Here is a 9,294-nt window from a genome sequence, read left to right as displayed (position 1 = left end):
ATCTTCTTTAATATTGTAACTATAATTCTTGCTCGGTAATTGTTTTGTTATATGTAATTTTACCATGTTAAAGTCAAAACCTTCCTTTTTAAAAAAAAGAAGAAAGGGGAAGTGCTGTGGATATCACTCTATATAAATAAAACACTGATGGCCAGTGACCAGGCAGGAAGTATAGGCGGGACAAAGAGAGAGGAGAATTGGGGAAACAGGAAGAAGGAGGAGGGACACTGCAGCCACCGCCAGGACAAATAGCATGTGAAGACGCTGGTAAGCCACCAGCCACGTGACAAGGTATAGATTTATAGAAATGGGTTAATTTAAGATAAAAGAACAGTTAGCAAGAAGCCTGCCATGGCCATACAGTTTATAAGTGATATAAGCTTCTGAGTGATTATTTTATAAGTAGATTGTGGGACTGCGGGCCTTGGGGAACCTGAAGAGAAGCCCTCCAGCAACAGCCCAGCTTTGTCTGGCTCATAGTAAAATTTAAGTTTTAAGGAATAAAATAATGATAAAAGACAAAGCATTTTTAATCAATGTGACTACATAGATAAAACAAATAGAAATGGCTAAAAGTCCTAATATTTCCTTGGGGCAATTAATATATGAGATCAGTGGTCACTATCCCATCCCAGAATTCTACTTGTGAATCCATTCCAAGACAAGTGGCCACTATCTATCCTCAAGTTTGGAATAGCACTACAGTGAATTTTATTAGACAGGGAGTCATAGTATCTGAAGTCTTCCTCATATTTGGAACACAACAATTAAAAAATTCCTATATTATTTTTAATTGCATTATTTGATAAAAGCTTGTGATACAAGCATATAAATGAAGTGTGACCAACCAAAGAAAAAGAAATTAAGATACATAACAAAATCTGCAATTGAAAGTCTTGTGTGTCAGACAGTGTAGACTTCAAAGTTGCTGTTATAAGTGTGTTTAAGGAACTAAAGGATGTACAGGAAGATGTGATAACAGCTTCTTATCAACTAGACATATCAGAAATGAAAAATAAAGAGGAAAATGTTTCAAAAAAAGAGGTGGATTGCCATAGAAATTTTGTAACTGAAAAGAATAGTAATTAACAAAAAAAATTCTGTAGAGGTAATCAACACTAACTTTGTGCAGGCATAAGAACGAATCAAAGAACATATAAGTAGATGGATGGAAATTATGCTATATGAACAAAGCAGGTGAAAGGAAGAAAAATTAATTAGCAAGAAGTCATAAATTTGAGAGGAAGAGGAGGAGGTGTTGGGGTGGGAAGAGGGATGGGGGAGATAAAGTACAGTATTCAGGTATGAAATATTTTTTAAAGGGTACATTTTTAAAATAAAATCGAGTGGAGCCTCAGGGAAATAGAGCACAAAATGAACTGTGTCAGTGTACATATAGAGGAGAGGAGGGAATGAGGGAAAGAGGCAAGGAAAAAATCAAAGGAACAACAGTCAAAATTTCTAAATAACTGCATCCAAAGGGCTCCATGAACTACTCCATGAACTCCATCCTAGTCCAAGTAGGATAAAGAACAGGTCTGCAGCAAAAATACTGAAAAAAAGGAAAAATATTCAAAATGAAAAGAGAAGTATGACTCAACATAGACAGAACTATAACAAAATCTTCACAAAACTTCCTCCCCAACATTAGAAAAGTAAAACGCTGCCCTGATTTTTTTTTTGAAGTCGCTATAATCCTGATACCCAACAAATATATTAGTGTTGTTTACTGAACCTGTGCCTTCCCAAATTCATGGCTTAATAATCCTAATCCTCCATGGGGTTGTTTAAGGTTTCAGGAAAATATTCTTATGTACATCAGGAATAAAACTTGCAAACACAGAAAAGTAGATAAGTTCTTCATTTTCAAAATGTAAAACTTTGATTCTTGAAAGGACATCATTAACTAAGAAGTGTAAAGAAAACTCAAGACAAAACACTTGCAATGTACAGCTCTGAGCAGTGACTTGTTTCTAGGATACACAAGAGTTCTTACAACTTGGAAGTGAAATGGCTATCCAATTAAAAATGGGAGATAATGTCTGAATAGATATGTCTGTCACCACATTGTAAAAATGGTTCATAAATACAGAAACACCTACTGGGCATCACTGACCTTCAGAAAAATTAAAGTCAAAAGCACCATGAGATACAAGTTTATACCCACAGGGTTGCTGTGATCAAAGAGACAAGTGTTGGCGTGCATGAGGATGAGTGGACATTGGACCCCCTCAACATGTTTCTGTTGGGAATGTATAGTAATAAAGCATCATTTGACAAAATTATGGAATTTTTCTCAAAACCTTATCATATAAACCAGTAATTCCTCTTCAAGGCATCCCTAAGATAAATGGAAGCATATGTGCACACAAAAAGTTAGTCTCAAGTTTTTACTGCTACATTATTCATAGCAGATGAACAAAATAGCCCAAATGTTTGCTACAAATGATATCCAGAATATGGAATAGTTATTAAAAGAAATAAATCTTGGATATTACTACAAGATACCTTCTTGAACCTTGAAAGTACTATATAAAAGGAAAAGAGCCAGTTACAAAAGAGTATATACTACATGACTCCATACATGAGACTCCCACAATATGCAAATCAGTAGCTAGAAAAGGATAGTGATTACTATGGTTGGGTTGGTGGGTGGTGAGTTGGTGAGATGGAAGTGACTGGAACAAAGCTGGAAAAGGTGAATGAAAATGATCAGTAGATTGTGTTAATAATTACACAAGTCTGTGAATAAACTAAATGTCACATTTGAACCTTTAACAGTAGATAGGTCATACTGCAATAAAACCATTTATTACAGCACTTAAAGGTGTTTTTGTTCAACTGGAGGACAAAGGCAGGGAAGGCAAGTGCAAAACAAATCCTTTCTTGCCACCCAGAACTCATTATTCAGTGTGAGTTTTGATGTATACAAGAAGGAATATGATACATAAAAATAAATGAAAAACCATATATTAAAAACTCACACAAAGCACCAAATACCCCTAGATCTCCATCGAGTGGTACAAAGTAGTCAGTGAAAGCAGAGAATAGACAAATCTCACTCAGATATCCAGCTTCCCTAAACTGATCAATATTTTTGCAAAGTTCTTCATGGGGATAAGGCATGCTTCACCCGAAAGACACTCATTTCAATGGTTATAAAAACATTAATTTTATAACTGGAGGAACACAGTAAAGTAAGGCATACCAGCCTGGATTCTGAACTCCTATACTAGGTTTAGTCCCATCATTAAAAATACAAGCCCCCCCCCCCAGATTGTATCCACCAGATTTGAATGCCAGATATAACATTCTTCAACTATGAGAGCTTGAGTAAATTATTAACTTTTCCCAGCTTTAGTTTATTTGCAGTTTGTGAAACATGCTTTCATGCCTTCCTCTGTCAGAACACCTAGTCTTTCCCTATACACCACCTATGGAATTCTTCCTTCCTCCAAGGCATGCAAACCTGTCTCTTTCATATGATCTCTGGTTAACTCCATTTTCCAAATTAATTACCTCATTAAATTCTCATAGGAGTAATAAAACAACACCTGGAAGGGACTTGGATTGGTGTATACTATGTGCTGGCAAGCAATCTTAGTGTAATGGAATGTCAATAATTATTATCTTCCATGATAAACAGCTATTGATGAGGTAACATGGTTAATTTCAAAGCCACAATTATGGTGATATTTTATTTGTACTGAAATGTAATTTTAATTTTATGTTAATAAATAGAGTTGCCCTGGGGTCATAGCTATTAGAGCCATAGCAAGAGCGTGGTGGTTAGAAGAGCTATGTAGATTTCTGTGTGTTCAGGGATACAGCCAGTATTGGAGACATACGCCTTTAAGACCTGGAGGGCGGTACTTACAGGCAGTGATGAGGTAGTCATGTGGTTGGGTTTACAACCAATGAGAAGGCAGAACAGAAAGACTATTTAAACACAGACAAACAGGAAGTAGCTCTCTCTCGGGGAAGTTAGGAGCACTGCAGGAGGTAAGAATTTATCTCTGAGCTCTGACCTCTCGGCTTTCTCTTTTACATTGGCTCTGTGTTTTTTATTTTAATAAGACGATTGGTTACTTCTACACACAATAGATCTAGTTTAGGAATTAGATAGCAGTATACAGGACAGAAGGAAGTGGATAAGCTTCTTTAAAAAAAAATCAGCTCATTTTTCCCCTCTTTTTTTAATTTTGAGATTATAATTTAATTACAATATTTATCCCTTCACTTTCCTCCTTCCTAACCTTCTCTTATATCTATCCCTACTCTCCTTTGAATTCATGACCTCTTTTTTAATTAATTGTTATTACATACACATATATATTTTTATATGTGTATATATTCCTAACTATAACCTGTTCAGTCCACATAATGTTACTTGCATGTATGTTTTTAGGGCTGACTATTTGGCATTGGACCACCAACTGGTGTGATAAGACCACCTGCCCCAGCTTTCCTCAGTTGCCTGTAGTTCTTCATGTAGGGTTGAGGTTTCATGGGCTTTTCCCCATGAAGTCTGGCGTGCTCATTGGTGTCATCCTTGTTCAGCTCATGTTTAGGCAGTCATGTTGGTGAGACTTATGCACATAGCTTCTGACATTACTAGGAGACTGTTTCACAGCAAACTCCCCGATCCTCTCACTCTTACAATCTTTCTGCCCCTCTTCTCCAGTGCTCTCTGAGCCTTAGGACCAGGATGTTATGTAGATGTATCCAATGGGACTGGGCTGCACAACTCTGTATTTTAATTGGGTATGGTTTTCTGTAGTGGTCTCTGTCTATTGCAAAGAGAAGTTTCCTTGTTGGGCAGTGAGTGGGCATAAGGCAAATATTTATAGACTGGGGATTATGCTGGTAATTGGTGGACAGGAAAATACACAGAAATCTAAGGTTAAAAAAATTCTTAGGAAGTTCTCCTAAACATGATCTTGTCACACCACAACTCTCCCAAAATACTAACCACAGTCATCTATAAAGTAACTGTTCTATGCCACATGCTGTATCCCATGGTCTCACAGACTCACATCCATTGTTCATTTAAGCAACTACTCCCTCCATGCAAAATAACATCCACTATCCTCTTCCCTGTTCATATAACATCCATGTCAGAGCTGGGAGGCAGCTCAGAAGCCTCACGATTTACTCCTTTGCCTTCAACGTGTGCGTTTGCTTTTGCTGCCCTCTGGGCTTGACCTGTCCTTCCTTCCCATCTCCATCTGCTCATACTCTTCTTGTGCCCCTTCTAATCCTCCACCCAGTTTTCCTTTGCCACCTTGACACCAAAATGCAACTTACAGCAGCACTTTCCAAGTCCAGGATCTACTTTGTATAGCCGACATTGATTTTGAACACACGATATGTTCTAATTGAGTTATATTTTGTACAGCTAATACTGTTTTTTTTTTGAGAACACACTATGTACTTATTGGGTTATACTTTGTACAGCTGACATTGTTTTGGAGTACATAGTATGCTCTAATCAGGTTCTACCTTGTGCCCTTCTGGACATGACTTATTAATGTCAGGGACCAGATCTTCTCTTACCGCCCTAACCCTGGTGTCAGGGCACTGAGTCTGCAAAAAACTTCTTGAAATGGACTTAAAAGATCATTACAAAGACAGTCTTACAGCGTGCCTGTGAGAGAGGAAATTCCAGTGGCTTACAGAATGTACTGTGTGAAATGGCTCTAGGAAAAATCTTGAAGTGCCATTTCATTTCAGGCAGTGCCCAAAATAGTACCTCAGCATCCTGAAATCACATGTTGTCTGCCATTGACATATGAAATATCATGGAATAAGATAGTGTGCCTTCTGTTGAATTTAAAATTGTGATTTAAAGAGGGAAGCCTTGGAATAAAGAATTTATGAATTATAAATAAATCAGGGGAAAGAGGAAGAGCAGAAGATTTTCATATTCTCAAGTATTTCGGTGGAGAGTGGTAAATTAGATATGCACAGAAGAGATGGATGGACCTTGGAGCATGTGCTTTAACCTGTCTGTACCACTATTCATACTAAAGAGCTTCAGGCTATTGTGGTAAAATCATGCTACTATGAATCAAGGCTCACAGCAAAATCATTTGTCAATAGTTGAAAGAGAGAAAGGGAGGGAGACAGAAAGAGGGAGGGAGAGAGGGAGGAAGAGAGAGACTGAGAGAGAGTGGTGAAGACTAATAGTAAATTAGCAAGTAAGTTTTAGGAGGAAGGATCAAGGATAAAAACCAAACCATTTTAAATTCAGTCTATTGTTTTAAATACTTTCTACTAATTTTTACAGCATAATTTCTCTGGAAAAGAGTAGCTTCTAGTTCCGGCCAGTCAGGATCATGTGAGGACAGACCTGAAATAACTGCTCAGTCAAGAAAAACCCCTAAAGCTCCAAGGCTGGAGTCTGGCCCTATTGGCATTAGCTTTCCAGACATTCTGGCCTTCCAGGTCATCCCTACAGCGAGACACATAAAAATCAAGGATTCGATATCTTGCCATTTGTTGGAATTTAACAAGAGCTTCTTCAGTTGCTTATCATATCTTCTTTACCTTTTACCAATAACTGCCTTTCTAAAATGTAGTCAAACAATAAATGTTTAAAACTACACATAAGGGTAAATAGTTTTTTTAAATGTAGTCCACACTTTGCCTTTCTCATCTTTGTGAGCCATCCCTATTCTATTAATTTACTGGTATAACTAGAAATAAAAGTAAACACAGCCATGCGCATTTCACTTTTCTTTGGAGTGTCCTTTGCTTGTATGATTTAAGCACTCTTCCATTTCAGCAGAGATCATGACCACCACACACCCTGGGAAAGGGTCTTCTCCGCCGGCAGCACTCCAGTTACACTTCTAGGTTTCTAGAAGATGCTGAAGCCATGCCGTTCATTCCTCACTGCTCCAATATCCCAGAGGTAAGTGTGTGGATAGTGCGAAAACCATAGTTTGAACACGGAGTAAAACAGCAACAACAGAGTCGCCCACACAGTCTATTTTGAGAGTCCGTTCTTATTTGAAATGTCTCCGTCTTTCTCTGAAACTGAAGATAAAAGATGATCAGAGTTAGTACTGTCATAGAAGTCTTTAAAAATAACTGTGATGTTAAATAAAAGTTCTCTCGTTACTGCCAAAAACCCAGCTTTTGAAGTACAGGTCTTATTTACTGAGCTGGATTGGAAAATAAGTACACAATGCCTCATTGGTAAATGTACTGGGTATGCTTTGCAGTAACTACTCATTCCTCTTGGGGGAATAGCTGCAGTCCTCATCTTCAGTCGCGTATCTATGCCCCTCCTCATAGTTCAGCAAATGTTGATTGTAGTCAGTTGCCAGGCAGCACACTGAATGGCCAAGCCAATTCTCTCAGAATTTTAAAATGGGTCACACAAGGGTACTCTGTTTGGCGTTTCATCTTTGAAAACAAGCATTTCTGTATGCCTGAATCACAATTTTCAAGATGAAGCTCATAATTCCTGCCTACATGAAAAAGGGTGTGGAAATATAAAAGAATACTACTTCTGTAGTGACTTGGATATGAGGTGTTTCCCCAAAGACTCAGGTGGTAAGGCTTGGTTGCTCACTGATAGGCTACTAGAAAGGGATTGGTTCTTGAAGACTCTGACCTAATCAATGGACTAATCCCTTTATGGATTCATAATGTGATGGATTAATAATATTATTGAGAGGTGAGCAAAAGTAGAAGTTAGGGCCTAGGTAAAGGAAGTAGCTCACTGGGAGTGTTCCCTGGAAAGACACACTTGACCCCAGCGCCTTGCTTGTTCCCTGCTTCCCTACTTCCTGGATCACTTCCACCCATAAAGTGATCCCCTCACCACTCCATCATGATGTTATGCCTCACCACAGGCCCAGAGCAACAGGACCAAGTGCCCATGGACTGAACCCTAAGAAACTGTGAGCTAAAGTAAGTCTTTCTTTGTTTTAGTGTTTCCTCTCAGGTATTTGTCACAGCAGCAGCTACAACCAACAGAATATAGTTAACACAGTCTCTAAACCAAAAGCCTGGTGGGTGTTTTTGTTGTTTAGGTTTATTTTACCAAATTATTTTGGGGTGGGTTCAACCCAAGTCATGAACTAATCATTTGCATTTCCCAAAGGAATTCTTTTAATTTATGTAGAGACAACATGAGGTTTAGATGAAAGGACTAAATTTGAAAACAAGCAAATGAATATATATCATGTGTCACATAAATTATACATAAAATGCAGATTACATATAATACATATGCAGCATATTCACCCAGAACATTCTCATATTACAGATGATAAAGAGTGTGCTGGAGTGTTAGAGCTAAGCTTCACAGAGGCATTGCTGAAATCCTTAACCATGGCCCCATGTTCCCACTAGTGTGCTCCATACAATAATGGTAATGTGAGTGTGCTCCACACAGGAGACTGCTAACAAGATCAACATGTGAAGACATGATGTCACTAGAAAACCCTTATCTTGACCATGACTCCTAATTCTGTGTTGCTACAGATAAGTTTTTCTAGTTTCTAGGCTTGTCTACTGAGAAACCATCTCTGTCTTCTACCATGCCATTTGTATTTTAATTTCAGACAATTCTTAGTTTCTTTGCACTTGCTCGAGTTTAAACACAGAATCTTTATCAACTCTTTTTATAGCTTAAACCCATTATCTCTTACTTGTTACTGAACAAATTCTTGCTGATCTTAATGGCAGTCACTCGGTCTTGCAGCGCCCTGCACAGGAAGGCTCTTGTCAAGCTGTCCTCTACTCTTCCCTTCCCACAGTGCTGCAGACGAACTCCACTCTGTACCTAGTTTTTAAGCACAGAGAATCACACATAGCACAGGCCTTTTTTTTTTTTTTTTTTTTTTTTTTTTTACACTAAGTGTGACTTCTCATAGCAATACTGCTTCCCTTTCTCTGTATGATTTACTCCTTGTCGTTTGTAGCACACATTAAGTCTGGATGTTTTTCCCCAACCACTCAATCTAAAGTGAAAAATCCAGATACTCTGTCATGTCTGTCGGATTGATTGCCTGCTAGCATGGTATTTATTATAGATGGTTATTGGTGTTATCCCTTACCATTCTGGGCAAATTCTGTTAAAATAAGAGTCTGTCTGTATCAGCCTTTAGTGTTCCCTAGAACCTAGAACCACGCTGATGCTTAATTAGCACTCAAGTATTGCTGGATTAAATTAGTATTACATTGATTGTTCTACAACTGCCCCCTGCCTGGGAATTCTTTCAACACTTGGCTTTAAATAAAGTGTGAACACATTTCTAGAGAAGTGCATCTGAAAAT

General features: G+C 38.1%; 1 non-coding gene across 1 annotated transcript; it reads left to right on the top strand.

Moving 5' to 3' along the window:
* Window positions 1-2,816: 2,816 nt before the first annotated feature.
* Window positions 2,817-2,943, top strand: LOC114705251. The gene has a single exon (XR_003736371.1). It is a non-coding gene; the product is annotated as a small nucleolar RNA SNORA40 (small nucleolar RNA).
* The last annotated feature ends 6,351 nt before the right edge of the window (window positions 2,944-9,294 follow it).

The sequence above is a fragment of the Peromyscus leucopus genome, chromosome 4, assembly GCF_004664715.2.
Source record: "Peromyscus leucopus breed LL Stock chromosome 4, UCI_PerLeu_2.1, whole genome shotgun sequence".
Taxonomy (NCBI): domain Eukaryota; kingdom Metazoa; phylum Chordata; class Mammalia; order Rodentia; family Cricetidae; genus Peromyscus; species Peromyscus leucopus.
The sequence above is the reverse complement of the archived record's forward strand: the minus strand, read 5'-3'. Positions and strand labels throughout refer to the sequence as shown.